This window comes from Podarcis liolepis (genome assembly GCF_965112155.1).
Source record: "Podarcis liolepis genome assembly, chromosome: 16".
In the NCBI taxonomy this organism is placed as follows: Eukaryota; Metazoa; Chordata; class Lepidosauria; order Squamata; family Lacertidae; genus Podarcis; species Podarcis liolepis.
Window position 1 is genome coordinate 7,328,193 of NC_139567.1, and position 17,814 is coordinate 7,346,006.

The window sequence follows — 17,814 nt, forward strand, 5'->3', positions numbered from 1 at the left end:
GGATTCCTCGCAAGAAAAGGGAAAAGTTGACAGCTATGCCTTAAAGTCCCTCCCAACTCTACAGTTCTACGATTCTAAGATAACCACCCTGGATCTCCCAAATTTGTAGCTTGTAAAATAGGTATTCATACCGGAATGGAAGTTTTCATTCTTCCAGAACACAAACACTGCTCCCGATTTTCATCATTGTAGGCGTTGTAGTTTTAGACATCAAGGGACATATCTCAACCCCTGTGAAATGGTCCGTTTCCCAGTACAAGAGCCCATGTACTAGTGGATGGCAGAGTTCAAAGGAATCCACTGCAACAACTGTGCTAGTGGAAGCTTGTTGCACAACAGCGGGTTCTTGCTGCAAAATCTGTTGCACAACCATCTTTGGTAATGTCCTTGTGTTTTCCCTTGCACAATTATATATCTCGCGGTTGTCCCCTGGCCACTCAAAAAAGGAATTTGTTCTTTTCACACATCTTTAAAAGTGACAAGGGAAGATGAAACTGAAGCAACTTCCTTTTTAAACTGGAAACATTTCCATTCACACACCCCCACACACCCCCACCCTCTTCATTCCTGAGAGGGGCATGCCATTAACCATTGGTGCGATGCACGATTGATGAAATAAACGGGTGGCAGAATTAGCTCAGAAACACAAGAGGCTGCAAATCTCTCCTTTTTATTGCAGTAATCATAGAGGCCTTCGTCACAATAGAATTCAAATTGCTCTGCCCCGAGATAAATGAACCTGGGCAAATGCAGCAGTGGAGGAGAGGAGGGAAGAGTTGGCAGTATCTGGGGATCTGAAAGAGGAGGAAAGGAAGGGGACCTTGGCAGAAATTCTGTGCTTTCCGGGTCTGCAAACTAAGGAGATGAAGAGTGAGTCCAGCGCTACAGTGAAATGAATTGTTCAGAATGATAGTAGCCGCAGTGGTGTAGCATGGGTTGCTGGCGCAGGGCAAGTGTTGCACCTCCCTAGTGAACTGGGCAGCTGCGGTGGAGGCATGTCCTGGAGCCCATGAAGCACATGACTGCTGGTGCTGCCACTGCTGGTGGCTGCACACCTTACAACAACAACTTATTTATACCCTGCCCATATACCTGGGTTTCCCCAGCCACTCTGGGCGGCTTCCAGCAGAATATTAAAATACAGTGGTCTGTTAAACATTAAAAGCTTCCCTAAACAGGGCTGCCTTCAGATATCTTCTAAAAATCTGGTAGTTGTTGTTCTCTTTGACATCTCGTGGGAGGGTGTTCCACAGGGCAGGTGCCACTACCAAGAAGGCCCTCTGTCTGATTTCCTGTAACTTCAATTCTTACAGTGAGGGAACCACCAGAAGGCCCTTGGCACTGGACCTCAGTGCCCTTGGTGGCTCCACCACCTTCTGGCCCAGCCAGCCCAGGGAGGGTTGAGAGCCCAAAGTCCTCCACTGCTGGCAATGCTGAACATAAGAGTCAGAGCAAAGGCCCGTCTAGTCCAGTGTCCTCTTCTCACAATGGCCAACCAGATGCCTATGGTTTTGGGTTTTTTTAATCATTTCTATTAATTTTCCAATAAAAAACATCCAATTAACATATCCAATCGTAATCCAATTAAAATAATAATAATAATAATAATAATAATAATAATAATAATAATAAAAGACCAAATTATAATTGTTGATTTTTCGGGACTCCCCATAGTCTGGAGCTCTGAAGCATATCTCCAAATCTAAGTCCTGCCTCTCCTTGGTAGCATGTATGGTTTTACCAATCTTCTACCACCATATCTTTCGCCTTTACAAATATTGACTGGCCCAAAGTCATCCCATGAGCTTGATGGCAAAGTGGGAATTTGAACCTGGGTCTCTCTAGGCCTAGGACAGGGGTGGCTAACCCACAGTTCAGCAATTTTCAGATGGCCACAATGACAACATCAGCCAGCATGACCAAGGATTATGGGAGTTATAGTCCAGCAACATCTGGAGAGCCACAGGTCAGCCACTTCTGGCCTAGTATGATGTACTAATCACCACCCCATGGGGCTCTCGTGTGTTTAGGGAGCTCTTCCGCCAGTACCTGGGGGGCCAGAGGTTCCCCATCTCTGCAGTCAGGTAAGCCAAGTGAGACAATGAAGGCCCTCAACCCCCCAATGAACTTTAAGACTCAACAAAGATTTAAACGTTATGCTTTCCGTGTGTCAAACAAACCCAATATTCTCCACCCGGCACCACACTGTGATGATTGCTGCTCAGTTACACCCACCTCCCTGCTGCGCTGTCTGACATGACTTGGAGGAGGGGAGGTGCTGGGCAGAGCTGGGAACACAAATTTCAGCAGGGCGTACTGGCGGGAGGCTGCAACTTTGTGGGAGACGAGAAGCTAAATCACTAGGTGGCAGTCGATTCTCTTCCCTTCACTCCCTTTGTCTAATGAGCCACTATAATGAATAAACACATCCCCCCCAGTGGAGGCTGATTTAGAAGAGGCCTCCCAGGCCCCCCACAGAAAATAACCAATTTAATCGGGCAGGTTAACCTTCTTGCAGTCAGGGGGAGGGGAGAAGGGAAGAGACAGCAAGCACCATATTCCTTTACATGGCCCATTAGGCTTCTGGCACCAACAGCAGCTTCCCTCCCTAGGCAAATAGCAGCTTCTGAGATTAGAATTTCACCGGGCCCTTGGAGCGAGGGGGAAAGAGTGAGCTTTCCCTCCCATAAAACCCCATGCCCTGCAGTCCAGAACATGATTGACACAGAAACATGGGAAGCTGCCTTATTCCCAGTCAGATGCATTGATGCATCTAACTTAGTATTTCCTACACCAACGCTACTCAAAGGGGTGGTTCATGGATCAGAGTCATCAGCTGCCAGTCTCCAATGACTCCACTACAGCCCAGGTTGGGTGGGATGCTTCAGGGACCAAGCATGCTACTGGTCCCTGGCACATTGCAGTCCGGGTGGGTGGGAATGCTAATCCAACACACTGGATAGCTTGAGAAGCACTGCTGTACACTGCGGCTCTGTAGGGTTTCAGTCTGGATGCTGTCCCAGACCTACAGGGAGATACCAGAGCAGAGGTGGTTTTAGGGTGGCCCATTTGGTGTGGTTGCAGTGGGTGCCACGTTGCAGAGGGTGCCAAAACAATGCTGCAGAACAGAGTGGGGGGAGCAGGGCATTGCACAGGGCCCAAAGCCCTTCACTGACTGGGGATTGAACCTGAAAATTTATCCATGTAAGTCTGCTACTCTACGACTGAGCTATGTCCCTATCCTTCTCCCAAGTCTGTTTTAAAGTAAAAAAGGCGACATCTAGATGCTATGTCCTCTAGCCTTCTCCTCTGTTGTTTCTACCTGCTCTGCATACCCTGGGTAGGCAAACTAAGGCCCAGGGGCCAGATCAGGCCCAATCGCCTTCTAAATCTGGCCCACGGACCGTCTGGGAATCAGCATGCTTTTACATGAGTAGAATGTGTGCTTTTATTTCAAATGCATCTCTGGGTTATATGTGGGGCATAGGAATTCGTTCTCCCCCCTTCAAAATATAGTCTGCCCCCCCACAAGGTCTGAGGGACAGTGGACCGGCCCCCTGCTGAAAAAGCTTGCTGACCCCTGCTGCAGATTCTGTGGTTAATCACTGTCTCATTAATTCCTACCAGCAATTCTAGACATGTCTGCCATTCTGTTTACCCAGGCTCACCCCATATTTGCGGATGTTTTCATTCACCTGAGTGCTTTTGAAGGGGAACAAAAGAGGTGCTTGACTTTGTCTACTGTAAATTCATGGTTGGGCATTACCTGTGTTAGGATCAGCCACAATGTTCCATAACAATGGCAAGCTTCCAAGTTCTCCAGGATTCCTCATTGTGGCTAAAACTCTATGCAAAGCCAGGGCGACGGGGGAGTGAGTGGGTTAAAAAAATGCAGAAGGCTGATATTGTAGCCACGAGGTCCACCTTGAGACCCAAACTGTGCACATGACACATCATACCTCAAAGCACATTCTTTCCCCACAAAGAATTATGGGCACCGTAGTTAACCCCCCACAGAGCCCTGCCCCTCATGGGCACTGTAGTTTATCCCTCACAGTTCCCAGCAATCTTTAACAACCCCTTTTCACAGTGACCAACCAGATTCCCATGGGAAACCCAGAAGCAGAAGCTAACTGCAACCGCACTCTCTTCACCTGCGATTCCCCGCAATTTGTCTCCAAAGGCATGCAGCCTTTGACAGTGGAAGTAGACAATGGAAGTAAACAGTGCTGTTTTTCTAGAAAAATAGGTGCCAGCACTCACCATGAATGCTTCCTTTGTTCTCTTATAATGGCAATGGCACCTGCCTGAGTGGTGCTGGAACTGAGTTCCAGCTGAAAAAAGCAGCCCTGGAAGACAGCCACCATAGCTAGCAGCCAGGGATAGCTTTATCATCCAGGAATTTGCTCTTTTAAAGCCATCCAAGTTGGTGGCCATCACTATCTCTTGTTGATGACTCTCAAACACATTTGTTGCTGGCCCTGTAGCATCTTCATACCAGTTTCAAAACTTCTGAATATATTTTGAGTTCACTTTTTCATGCAAACGTGAACCCTTCAATTTAATCTATGCGTATAGTGGGGTACCCAATAATCCTTGGGGAAGCTGCCCAGTGAAATTTTGCAGATTAAGATGCAGCAAGGCCATTTTCCCCATTGCATTTCAAGTCACATTTACATGCTCTTTTACACACACACACACACACACACACACACACACACACACACACACTCCATGTGTGTGACCTGTTTGGTTTCCTTGTCCCCACAATCCCCCAATTCCTATTCACGAAGCTGTCATCTGCTCATGCCCAGTCACCCATGCATGCAAAACAACTGTCTCAAAGATACACACTTCCGTTTAACGGTGAATGTTTTCCTTTCAGATTGAGGTTGGTTTGAGGGGCAATTCATCAGACAGCAGTATTTCCCAAGGAAGTGCAGGATAGCTCTGCATCATGCATGATGTTTTGTGTACTGAAAGCCAGTGGTGGGAGCGCACTGGAACCAGAGTAAATGGCGATGTGTACACAGCCTAAGAAAGTACTTATGGAGAGAGGCTCATTAATCTTGCTGTAGCTGAATAAGTGCTCCTTGAAATCACACCAAAGAGGGTCTCTAATGAAGTGGCCCTTCTGGTCCTGAATTGGCGCATTGGTCTCCCTTTCAAAAAACAATGGCTCCAGTCTGCACGCCAAGGGCAAATGTGCCAGCATAAGTAGAGGCTGATGTGCAGATAAGAGAAACTAACATGCACAATGCTCCTAAAAAGACTGGATCCCTGGATGGTTAACAGTGGCGTAGCGTGGGTTGTCAGCACCCGGGGCAAGGCAAGTAATTTGCGCCCCCTACCCCATGGATTTGCGCCCCCTAACCCGTGGATTTGCACCCCCTAACCCTAACCCCCAGATGTTGCGCCCGGTGCGGCCGGCCCCCCCTGCACCCCCCACGCTACGCCACTGATGGTTAAGTCCAGTCAAAGGCAACTATGGGGTTGTGGTGCTCATCTTGCTTTCAGGCCGAGGAGGCCAGTGTTTGTCCACAGACAGCTTTCCAGGTCATGTGGCCAGCATGACTAAACCGCTTCTGGTGCAACGGAACACCATGACAGAAACCAGAGCACACGGAAATGCCGTTTACCTTCCTGCCACACTGGTGCACATTTGAACTGCTAGGTTGGCAGAAGCTGGGAGAGAACAATGGGAGCTCACTTCGTTGCATGAATTTGAACTGCTGACCTTTTGATCAGCAAGCCCAAGAGGCTCAGTGGTTTAGACCTAAAGCCAGACATCACATATACTAAGCACTAACCAAGTTGCTGCTAAGCTTCCTTAAGAATCTCTAAACTTGTAATTTCAAAGGAAACCAGATCTCTAAGCATCCCACAGTACTGAAGAGCCAGATTCAGCTGGAAGGGGAATGGGTGATGTTGAGATGCCTCATGTTATTTACACCTACACAACTCTGATGGGTTTAAGAATGCACGCAGGACTTGCAACAAAACATTGCTATGTGGAGCACTCCCATTCAGTGTTCCGGCCAGCCAGCCAGCCAGTCTCCCAGGGTCTCTACTTCATTCATTCTGGCAGAAGAGGAAGCAGCAGGAACCCATCCTGTTAACACCTCTGTGCTCCTGCTCAGGTGACTAACGCATCTCTTGGGGTTATATTTTGCAGCAGCCCTTGCCAGAGTCCACTCCCTGGAGATCCAGGCTGACTCAGACGTCTAGGCCTTTGTGGGTGAGCCTGTGATCCTGAAGTGCTGGTTCAAGTCCTGCTTCCCGGTCACAGAAAAGCTAACCATCGATTGGACATATCAACCTCTTGCAGGGGGCAATTTGGAGCTGGTGGGTGGTGTTTTGACTGCCTGCCTCAGCCCTGAACAGACACATAATTCCGTGGCCACTAAGCTTCAATCCTCAGTGACAATTTTGGGGTGATTTTTTGGGGCCTCCTCCTAGGGCAGGGCAGGGAAAACTCTTCCAGCCTGAGAGCCACAGGCCCTTCTATACAACCTTTCAAGGGCCACATGCCAGTGATGGGCTGGGCCAGAAGAAGAAGTAGGCAGAGCAACAATAAAGGTGAATTTTGCCTTTTGTTCAGGGAAGTTTTTAATCTGTGATATTTTACTGTATTTTTGGTTTCTATGGAAGCCGCCCAGAGTGGCTGGGGAAACCCAGCCAGATGGGCAGGGTACAAATAATAAATTATTATTATATTATTATTATTTGAACAATTGGCTCACACCCCCTCTCCATCAAGGCAAGCAAAAGGCGTTATTATTCGGCCGCTGAGCCTCAGGTTCCCCATTCCTAATTTAGAGTTTTAGTAGTGTTTCTGGGCCAATAACCTGTTAGCAAAGTCACTTAATGCAGACAGAGAACAGAGACAAAAGAAACGGATAATCCTTTACTGAATAAACCCAGTACATAATATGAGAAGAAACACACAGAGTGGTTTTGTCTTTCTTAGTCCAGGGTTCCCACCAAACATACAGTGGGAAGCTCCCTCAGAAGTACACAGCCAATCAGAACAGTGTAGAGACCACCCCTTTTGACTGATTGCTAAGCAACACTGCCACCCAGTCCCCTTCTTGACTAGTTGACTTTGACTCCTAACAGAATTAACCCTTAAGTTGCACACTGAAAGATCCTTGCTGTTGCACTTCCCCCATATATTTTTTGTACTTCTGCAAACCTTGGTGTTCAGTTGAACATATTAATACCTCCCTATTGTTTCGCAGTTGCGCTGCTTCAGCTACAATCCTGTCAGCACTCACCAGCTGAGTCAACAGCACGAAGGAGTGATGGCTTCCGCAGTGCGTTATATTAAATAATCAAAACAAGCTTTTGCAATTGATGCTTTCTTTGTGTTCTTCGGTACTGTTCGAATGTGAAAACACCATATGGGGTTTCTTAAATGTCTAAAATGATTGTGAAGCTATAAGTAAAAACCTTGCAATTCCATGATATTAATGATTTTAGAATTGTATGTGCCATCTGTGAGACTAGGTGACTATATAATGATGCAACTATATAAGATTGCCGGGTGGAAATGTCAAAACCAGGTGCACTTTTTTAAAAAGGGGGGGGGGAGGTGTGCCCTGCCTCACAACCTCCTTGGGTGTTTTTGTCTGGCTAGAATATTCCCTTGAACTCTTGACTGACTGTGAATACAGAGGGGTTTCTGAGTGTGTGCAGAAACTAGCCAACTGGGCAAAGGCAAAATGGGAATTTCTTGCCCCACCCAGCAGTGGCATGTACCTGCCCCAGGAAGGTCCCCCAGAAGGGGAAGTGGCTCTCAGGCTCAAAAAGCTTCCCCACCACTTCCATAAAGCAATATCAACAAAACTAGAGGTAAACTGAATGCCCAGTTGTAAAGCATTGACATTTTATTGCCGTTCCTGATAAGGATGTGTGTCCCTGTTTGCACCTGTGAAGTGTCAAGGGACAGGGGGGGCCAACACGGTGACCTCAAGACTCTCTCGGGAGGTGGTCGACTCTGCTTCCTTGCAGGCAGTGCTTTTTTCTGGGGGGGACGCAGGGGTACGCATACCCCTAAACATTTTGGGAATCTAAGTTTGGCCTCGTTGAGGGGCAGCATTTCAATATGAGTAGGAAAATGAGAGTACAGTAGATGCTCGGGTTGCGAACGTGATCCGTGCGGGAGGCACGTTCTCAACCCGCAGTGGCGCGTCTGCACATGCGCGGGTTGCGATTCAGCGGTTCTGCACATGTGCAACCGCCGAAACCTGGAAGTAACCCGTTCCAGTACTTCCAGGTTCTGGCAGTCCGCAACCCGAAAAACACAACCTGCAGTGTCTGTAACGCAAGGTATGACTGTACCCCTAAACATTTTTTATCAAAAAAAGAAGAAGCACTGTTTGCGGGTTTTTAAGCAGAGGTTGGATGGCCACGTGTCATGGATGCTTTAGTTGAGATGTCTGCATTGCAGGGGGTTGGACTAGATGACCCAAAATGCTAAAGGACTGCAACTCCCATCATTCCTGATCACTGGCTGTGCCGGCTGGGGCTTGCTGTGAGTTGTAGTCAACAAACCACATTGGCTATTCCTGTTGCAGGGTATACAAGGGACTATTCTGGTATATAGTAGTGAATGCAAATATATTTGACCCTCAGCCCTTGTTTCCTGTTGGGGTTTGGTGCTGGAGGGATTAAAGCAGGGGTCAGCAAACTTACCACGCCTCAGGCCGCTGTCTCCAGCACTGATCGTGTGGCAGGCTGGAGGGTGGGAGAGAGCGTGCCCATACGCGTGCGCACACGCTACTTCCTGCGCACTTCTGGGTTGGAGGAGCACCGGAAATAGCTTGTGCGCATGTACATGGGCCTCCTCCGACCCGGATGTGCACCGGAAAAATGCTTGCGCATGCACACAAGCTATTTCCGGTGCTCCTCCGACCCGGAAGTGGGCAGCTGCGCAGCGCAGTGCCGGTAAGGGTGGGGAGTGGGGGGCGCTGCGGGCCGGATAAACTAGTCCCTTGGGCCTTAGTTTAGGGACCCCTGAGTTAAAGTAAACCCTGGTAAGATTGCCATGCCCTTCTGATTCAGCCGAAATGGAAAAGCTGCTTGTATCTTGTTTCATGAGCAGGTAGCCAGCGAGGCAAGGTGCTGTGCTGTTGTTGATGGAGGAGATTTGGAACAGCCCAGAGCTCACATACCTTTCTCTTCCCTTTTATTGCTAACCTCCCACCCCTAGAGACTGATAATGGGGCTACCAGCAGTTGTTTCCAAGATGTTGGGTGCTTGGTTACTATGGGAACAGGGCTCTGCACATACCTTTTCAAAGAGCAAGAACACGAATTCGGATAGCTATGTCAAACAAAGACATGGGCTGCTAGATCCAGTTTAGTTTGTGGTTAAGATAAAAATGAAAGTGTTTAATGGCATAAGCACTACATGACAGTGGCCTCTGCCCGAGCTATCCCATAGAGCCAAGTGATCATTCCATACTCTGCACTGCTTGAATGGTGAGCTAGGCACTGTCAAAGAAAAGAAAAAAAGAAAAAGAAAGAAAGAAAAGGAAAAGGAAAAGGAAAAGGAAAAAAGACAACAGAGAGGACACTCGTTTGCATAAAATTTGCACTTGCAAATTTATATGTATAGATGGAAATGTAGAAATAACAGTTATAATTTAAATGGGCTCTAAATGCAGCCATAGAACCCTGTGGATTCCCCTAGGCAACAGTGACTGGGGAAAAGATCCAATTTTCTCCATGCTGGAAGGTGACAGATCAATGACCAGGTGCGGCCAGCCCCACTCTCCAAATGGAAGCAATTTATCCAGGTGACAGACACCACTGTTAGCATCCACTATATACAATGCAGCTTCCCTCCCCTTCCTATACCTTCATGTTAAAATCCAGGGCATATGTGACAGACACAGCAGGTCCCAGTGAAAATGGAATCTAGCCTCTCCTCTGCGTGAAACCCGGCACAGGAGTTGGGAGTCTGTCTTGTGATGTTTTGATTGCCTCCTTGACTCTCCGCAAGACATGCAAGGCTCTTAGCTGGAAGCTAAACAAACAGCCTGGCCTTTCATGGTGGGTCCGGCAGGCAGCAGGTAGTAGCACACACAGTGGGGCACGCTGATTCTCCCCAGCTGCTGCCCCAATGCACTTACCCCTTTTAAGTCTTAATTTTTGTTGGAGTACCAATTAATGAGGACTGCCCACAGGGCCTGCCCTGCTGCCATCTGATTTCAGCCCCTCGGAGAAGCAAGGAGCAGCTGCCTCACCAGAGAACAAACATTCACCTTCCCCTCAAGGGGTTTGCTGGGCTGGGCTGGCAGATGCAAAGCAGGGAACAGGCAGAAAGGAAGGGCAGCAGAGCTGACGAAATTGGCCACAGTGCATTTGCATCTCAAAGAGGGGCTATGGGGACGGGAAGGTCTCTCCTACATCCTCTCCTGTGATCAGCGTGGCTTTCTTTCTTTTGTGGTTCACTTCCCAAGACCTTGTTGGGATTTGTAGTGGTGATCCAGTCAGTTTTTGCAAACCGGTGGTGGAAGAGGAGCACAAGTACTGGGGCAGGGGTCTGCAACCTTTAAGACAAAAAGAGCCACTTGGACCCGTTTTCGAAGAAAACAACAACTGGGAGCCGCAAAACCATTGCGACATTTAAAACAAATATATCTTCGGAGCCACGATCTGACAGCGGGCGGGAAGGTGACGTCGGGACGGTGCATGACTAACGCACGCACCGCCCCCATGCGACGTCACAGCCAGTACAGTGCCCGCCACAGTGGGGAGTGTCGGGGCGCACAATGCGCTTCCTCCCCTCACTAGTATCCGCCCCGGAGCCGCGGCAAAGGTGTAAAAGAGCCACATGCAGCTCCGGAGCCGCAGGTTGCAGACCCCTGTACTGGGGAAAGAGAGGAAAGCCACACAGCTGAATTACAGCCAGGGATGTGAGAGGGCAACAATTTGTATACCTGAAGGAGCGTCTCCACTTCCATTATTCTGCCCGGACACTGAGGTCCAGCGCCGAGGGCCTTCTGGCGGTTCCCTCACTGCGAAAAGCCAAGTTACAGGGAACTAGGCAGAGGGCCTTCTTGGTAGTGGCACCCGCCCTGAGAAGTGCCCTCCAACCAGATGTCAAAGAGAAAAATAACTACCAAACTTTTAGAAGACATCTGAAGGCAGCCCTGTTTAGGGAAGCTTTTAATGTTTAATAGGTTATCGTATTTTAGTGTTTTGTTGGAAGCTGCCCAGAGTGGCTGGGGAAACCCAGCCAGATGGGCGGGGTATAAATAATAAATTATATTATTATTATTATTATTATTATTATTATTATTATTATTATTATTATTATTCCATCCCGGTTTCTGCTAAAACATACGCTATTTATCTCACTGTTCACTCTGGCCAAAATACACATAGTTAATTCCAGTGTATGTCAATGGAAGGGGAACATCAAAAACAATGCAGAAAGCAATGCCATTATTTATGTAATGTTTAGACTAGAACAACAGCAAATATTACTGTATACTCATACTGTACTGTGTGTATTTGTGTGGTTTCTATTCCTGACCTCAGAGAAACATGTGGATTGTGGCAGCCCAAACTGAGAGCAAATTTTCATGATAATTTTAAGGGCTTATTTCTGGCTGTTGATGATGGGATGTCAACCATGGCTTCGATATGGATTCATCACAGAACTGCAATCATTGGCCTGGTTTGGGGCTGGTCCACTCCCTCGCCCCTTGTCCTCCACCATGACCTTGAGGAAGAGGAGAACGGAAGCCTACCACACTGCCATCCATCTTGCTTCCATCTTCTGCTCTCCATTTCCGTCACGGTGTTCCGTTGTGCCACATGACCCGGAAAGCTGTCTATGGACAAACATTGGCTCCCTTGGCCTGAATCAAGATGAGTGCCATACCCCATATTCACCTTTGACTGGACTTAACCATCCATTGGTCCTTCACCTTTTCTTTTTTAACCTGAGATACGTTGGGATGTGTCCCAGGATCCATCACTCTAACCCCATGTGATGCAGAGGAGATTGCAGGGAAGCTGGCTGGTTAATTTCAGTGCCATTGGTATAATTTGCCTCACCTGTCACTGATATGAAGGATGCTAAATGTCTTATTGCCCATAACTGAGGTTGGTGAGGGATGGAGAATGCTGTGAAGGCATAGGGCGGGGAAATGGGGCCCCATGAAGGAATAGGGCAGGGAAATGGGACACAGTGGCCTGTTTGCTCTGTGTGCATGCATGCATGTGCATGCAGAATGTCCCAAAACAGAAATGGGGGCGAACAAAATGAGAGGTGTGCACACTGCATGCTGAAATCAGACATTAGAATTCTTTGCAGTCATTCTGTCTCACTCAGAAGCTTCTGTTTCCATGGCTTCTGTAATTAAAATGTGACTTACACCACAACTGTTCAGTTTTATGATCTAGTTACAGACACATGTGAGATCAAAGAAACCCGAGGCAGGTTTGAGCAATGATGGATGATAAGATTATGGCTTCAGCTGGGGTCCAGGTGTTTTAAGGCAACTGCTTCTCCACTCTTTAGCACAAGCAGCAGACAAAGTGATAGGGAATGGACTCTGGGGTTGCCAAGGATTTCAGCCTTGGCCAGCCTGTTTTTGGACAATTATACCCATTAGCTGCAGGCCCCCAGAGAGTACACAGCTGTATTTCCTGGGGTTGATGGGAGCTGTAGTTCAAGACTTCTGGAGGGCCCCGGAAGTTGGCAAAGGCTGGATTATCTAGTCCAACCTTCTGCAATGCAAGAACAACAACACAGAAGGTGCTGAAGTCACTTACACAAACATGTTTAGTGGGAAGGAGACAAACCAGGATGATGCCTAGAAAATTGCAAGATCTACATTTTTCTCACCAAGGTGATCACTGCCTGAACACGCCAGGTTTTAAGCCAGGAGCACATCTGTTATGCTGAAACCGTTTCATGGGTAATCAAAATGAAGCCCTTTCTTATTTCTTGCAGAAGGTGGGCTTTTCCTTTTTCCTTTTTTTTACAGGTAGCAGGTGTGCTTTCCTCATAATGAAGTCACAGCTCCTGCTTCCTAGTGGCTTCTGTATGGCAGAAAGAATGCATACAAGGAGGTGAGCACACGCATGAGCGCACATTATGCGCAGCATCTGCCACGAGCAAATAGTCCAATCTGCTTGTCACAGCCAGGAACCTGAAACAAGGGAGGAATTTAATTTTGTTTTGCCATCCTTTGGGCTTGTCGCTTTCATCTTAATTAAGAGCTGCAGTCGCAGCCTCATCGTTCCACTTGCCAAAGTCAGGGGTCTCCTGCCAGGGGTCACTTCACACATGTCCATTCCATTGGTTGAAAGCCAATGACTGTGGAATAGAAATGTGGGGTGATTATCTTCAGGAGCAGATATACCAGATCTCTAAGGATCTCCTTAACGTTAAAAAATTTTTAGCGATAACAAACGGGCTGCTCCTGACCCTAGTGGATAACTTCAAACAACATGTGAGCGCTTCAGACCAGAATACAAATCCCCTAGCCAGGCCGGATCCACCACTCCCCAGCAAACCCCGGAGGAAAAAAGCTGAGCCTAAGATGAAGAAAAGCAAAAACATGAAAAACCTAAGGCGGCTTAAGACAACTCACCGTACCTGTAAAAAATATTGGCAGAAGCTCTTTAACCTTCTTCCATCCCTTTCCACAAGTGGAACAAACAAATCCAACTCGAGTGCCATCAAAGAGACACGTAAAGTAGATACACCCATAAAAGAATCTAAATCAAGTTCTGAAGAATCAACACCGAGCTGGGACAAAGGAACTAATCCATCTGCAGTCATATCGCCCCAGAGTCCTCTCATGGCCAGCACAGAATCAGTAGACAGAGGTGAGCAGGCGACCCAAACTATTGAGGGGAACCACTCCTCCCAAGTTCGACAGATGTTGTGTCCCAAAAGAGAATGGAGTTTAGTCCTAATCCCACAAAAGCTTGTCTTTGCTAATTACCCTAAACCGCCTAGATTTTATGCAGGGTTGGACCGTATAGACCACTTTTTGTCCATTATAAGTGGCATTTTACCGGGGGTAGTAAAAGCAACTGACATAGCCGCTATAGAGTATCTACATCAAGATGATTGCTCGGTACGAGCATTGATCACTTTTTTAGATCATAAACTGGCCAGTTTCATTTTTAGAGCTAAAAACCTATTCAAAAAAGAAAGAATAGTCCTGTTAAGAATATTTGAAAATAGAGCACCTGCAACCTCTCTGATAGGGCCCAAGAGCATAGGAGTGGAAGTTCACAAAAGGGAAAAAACCAACCACCAAAACCATCGAAATAGAAAGCATAAGCTCCAGCAGGATCATCCCCACCAAACAGCACCAAATGAAAAAAAGGAAGCCTCACATCCAACTGGCGTCGGGCCTCTCATGTGGGATAGTGAGGACTCCGTTTGGGAGGAAGAACTCTCGCTGATAAAGCGATTCTGGTCACTGCATTCTCCAGCTCAAACTGAGATCCTGAAAAGATTTGATTTACTTCGAAGCAGACTAGAAAAAAAGGATGATCAAGGTGAGACAATGAAGGACCCTTATGTGCAGCCCATATCTCCCAAATGTCTGGTGGATAAGAAGACAGTGGGAGGCACCTTCAAATGTGTAGACGTGGAATTACAATCAGAGCCCCCTGTGATGTACAATAAAGTAAGACCAAAGCAAGGTGTGAAACCTCAAAGCTCCTGGCACAGCTATCTTAAATTGTCTCCGAATGAATTAGCTTCCCCCCCAACTCCAAAATCTAGCCCCAAATCACCAAGAAAAGAGGATCACTACACTCTCTCCAAGCAGCCAGCCTCGAAAAGAACCAACGGGTGTGTTTTTTTAGACACCAAAGAATTGCTGGACATGGTGGTGACATAGATCCAGCTCCCCGAAGGGCCCGGGGCCTAAAAGTGCTGTCTTGGAATATCGCGGGTTGGCACGCCAAGAAAAATAATCAACAATTTTTGTGTTACCTTAAGCAATTTGACATCATCTTCTTTCAGGAGACATGGCAGAATGACCCTATATTTCTTAATGGGTATAACTGCCACTACCTGCCTGCCTCTCCATCTCAAAGGGGCGGCAGATCTAGTGGTGGCCTAGCTTGCTTCATTTCCACGGAGCTAGCGCACTCTCTAACAGCCCTACCCAGCTGCAATTCCTTAGCAACAGCCGCTCTACTTAGCTTCAAGAGAACTATTCTCTTGCTGGTCAATGTCTATATTCCCCCAGGCCAAAAAAAACCCGTTGTTAAGGCTACATGGGCTGAGCTAGAGGCGTTTTTAGAGCCTCTCGAATCTACTTACCCGTCTGCCCTGACTATTGTGTGTGGAGACTTCAACGCTCGTATAGGAACAGATGACAACAGTCTTTACACTCATTTCAACCAATTTATGGACCCTGAAGAACAGACGGATATTGGCGCGACACGTCTGTCCAAAGATAGTAGAAGCAATTTCCCAGGTCTCTGCTTAGTGCAGGCTGCTAGACGGAGGGAACTGCTGATATTAAACGGCAATATAGAGGGGGACCGCCCCGGGGAATATACCCATTTCTCCAAGGCTGGGGGAAGTGTTATAGATTATATCTTAATCTCAAGATTTGCTCACAGCTTTATAAGGAAGTTTCAAGTGGGCCATAATACTCTGAGTGATCACCTACCTCTAATTTTAGAGCTTGCAGGTGGGCCTTTTGACTATTCTATTGCCGAGCCACAATATATACCTTCTGTAAATTTGGATATACCTGCCCCCAAAAGACTCAAATGGTCCCCAATATTGAATGAAAACCTAACCCTCCTTCTTCAGTCAGTGGAGTTAAAGCTTATTCGCTCCGCTATTGTATCAGGAAATTCAGCAGCTGCGATTATGGAACGCTTTAAATTACTCTTGGGAAGATTGAAACCCCATTTAACAACAGTGATACATAGCTCCGCTACAAAGAGGGCAAAGGACGGAGCTAGCTGGTTTGACCTGGAGTGCAGGCAAACAAGGAGACAAATGAGAACAGCCTACCGGAGATACAGGAAATCAGGGACTGCCCTCCTACTTAATGCCTATATTTATCTGAGACGGTCGTACAAACAATTATTAAGGAGAAAGAAACTGGAAGCTGAAAGAGCCGCATGGCACAGGTTGGTTAAGGCATCGCACGAGAAAGATACTACTTGCTTTTGGCGAACCATATCTGGTCTACTGGACCAGGAGCGTACTAATTCCATCTGTACAGTGGAACCAATGGAGTGGTTGCGCCATTTTCAATCTTTGTTCTATGACCAGGAAGCCCAACATTACAAACTATGCATTCAACTGGAGGACCTACCTCATTGGCCAGCAGTAACTGCGAAGGAAGTTGAGAATTTAATCGCACAATTAAAGAACAACAAGGCCCCAGGGAATGATTACATCCCTGCCGAACTTCTGAAGTCCAACATTGGCTGGTGGGCCCCCCTGCTGGCGTCTTTATTTTCTTGGATCGACTCAACGGGTTTACTCCCAGATGGTTGGACTGAGGCAATAATTATCCCAATCTATAAAAAAGGACCCATGACAGATCCGGCGAGTTATAGACCAATCAGCCTTCTGCCTATACCCAGCAAACTATATGCCAAACATCTTTATACCAAGCTAACTAGCTGGCTGGAAACTGAAGCTATTCTAGCGGAAGAGCAAGCGGGTTTCAGGCAAGGCAGATCCACCATAGACCATTGCTTCACCCTAGCCTATTTAATTGACAAATATGCCAAAAAATCCCGTGGGGTGTTATATGCAGCCTTTATCGATCTAAAGGCTGCTTTCGATTCAATTCCACATGTAAGACTCTGGGATAAATTGAGCACCTCTAGCATAGACAAAAGACTATTATTTCTGATCAGCTGTTTATACAAAGACACGGTGCTGCATGTAAGAACTTCGTTAAATGGCCATCTTATAGGACCAGTTCCTGTCAGTAAGGGGGTCAAGCAAGGCTGCATCCTGGCCCCAGTTTTATTCAACATCTACATCAATGATATGGTTAACTGTTTGTCATCTCCGGACTTCCACGCCCCCAAACTGGCTGACAAAGCAATATCAGTGCTTTTGTACGCTGACGATGCGATACTCCTATCTCGAACAAGAATAGGCTTAAATAGGCTCATAGGTGAATTCTCAGCATACTGTAGGAGAGAGCAACTTGCAATAAACTATCAGAAAACCAAAATCATGGTTTTTGCAAGGAAACACAGACAGTACAGCTGGAGGATGGATAACCAGACAATTGAACAAGTCAAAGCCTTCAAATATCTGGGTATCGTTTTCCAGTCGACCGGGTCCTGGGATGTCCATCAAAAATGTGCCAAAGAAAAAGCTGCTCAAAGCATCAAGATGCTGTCCCGCTTCTTCTACACGAAGGGGGGCAGATACATCCCAGCAGCCCTTGAAGTTTTTCAAGCAAAACCTCTGGCGCAGTTACTGTACGGGGCGCAAATCTGGACGGGGAACCATTGCTCCAGTCTTGAAACTGTCCAGTCCAAATTTCTAAGGCAGATACTCGGTGTCCCCTCCTGTGTTCCAAACGCAGCATTACGACTCGAGGCCTGCCTTCCATCTGTGGAAACGCGGACCTGGCAGAGAACATTTAATTATTGGCTTCGTCTTAATCTGAATCCTCCTGGTCTACTGCCGTTAGTAATGCAAGACCCTCACAAAAGCAAGTGGTTTAAAACTGTGCATCAAAAACTCCTTACATGCGGTCTGCACTCACAGTCCCTACTATCAATGGGCCTCATTAAAGCAAAGAGTCTAATAGGCCAGCGCCTGAAAGAC

At 47.2% G+C, this 17,814-nt stretch overlaps 2 protein-coding genes across 3 annotated transcripts in view; one reads left to right on the forward strand and one right to left on the reverse strand.

Annotated features, from left to right (window-relative positions):
- LOC310695809 (interleukin-36 receptor antagonist protein-like) overlaps positions 1-471 on the reverse strand; it is a 40,345-nt gene extending 39,874 nt beyond the window's left edge. The window contains exon 1 of one of the 2 annotated variants that reach the window (XM_083480788.1): positions 132-471. The gene's annotated coding sequence lies outside the window, so the exon portion shown is untranslated. The remainder of the gene's footprint in view (positions 1-131) is intronic. The other variant, XM_083480786.1, reaches the window with a different exon arrangement.
- The window catches only part of LOC310695811 (interleukin-36 receptor antagonist protein-like), a 92,995-nt gene that overhangs the window by 31,631 nt on the left and 43,550 nt on the right, over positions 1-17,814 (forward strand). The window lies entirely within an intron of this gene.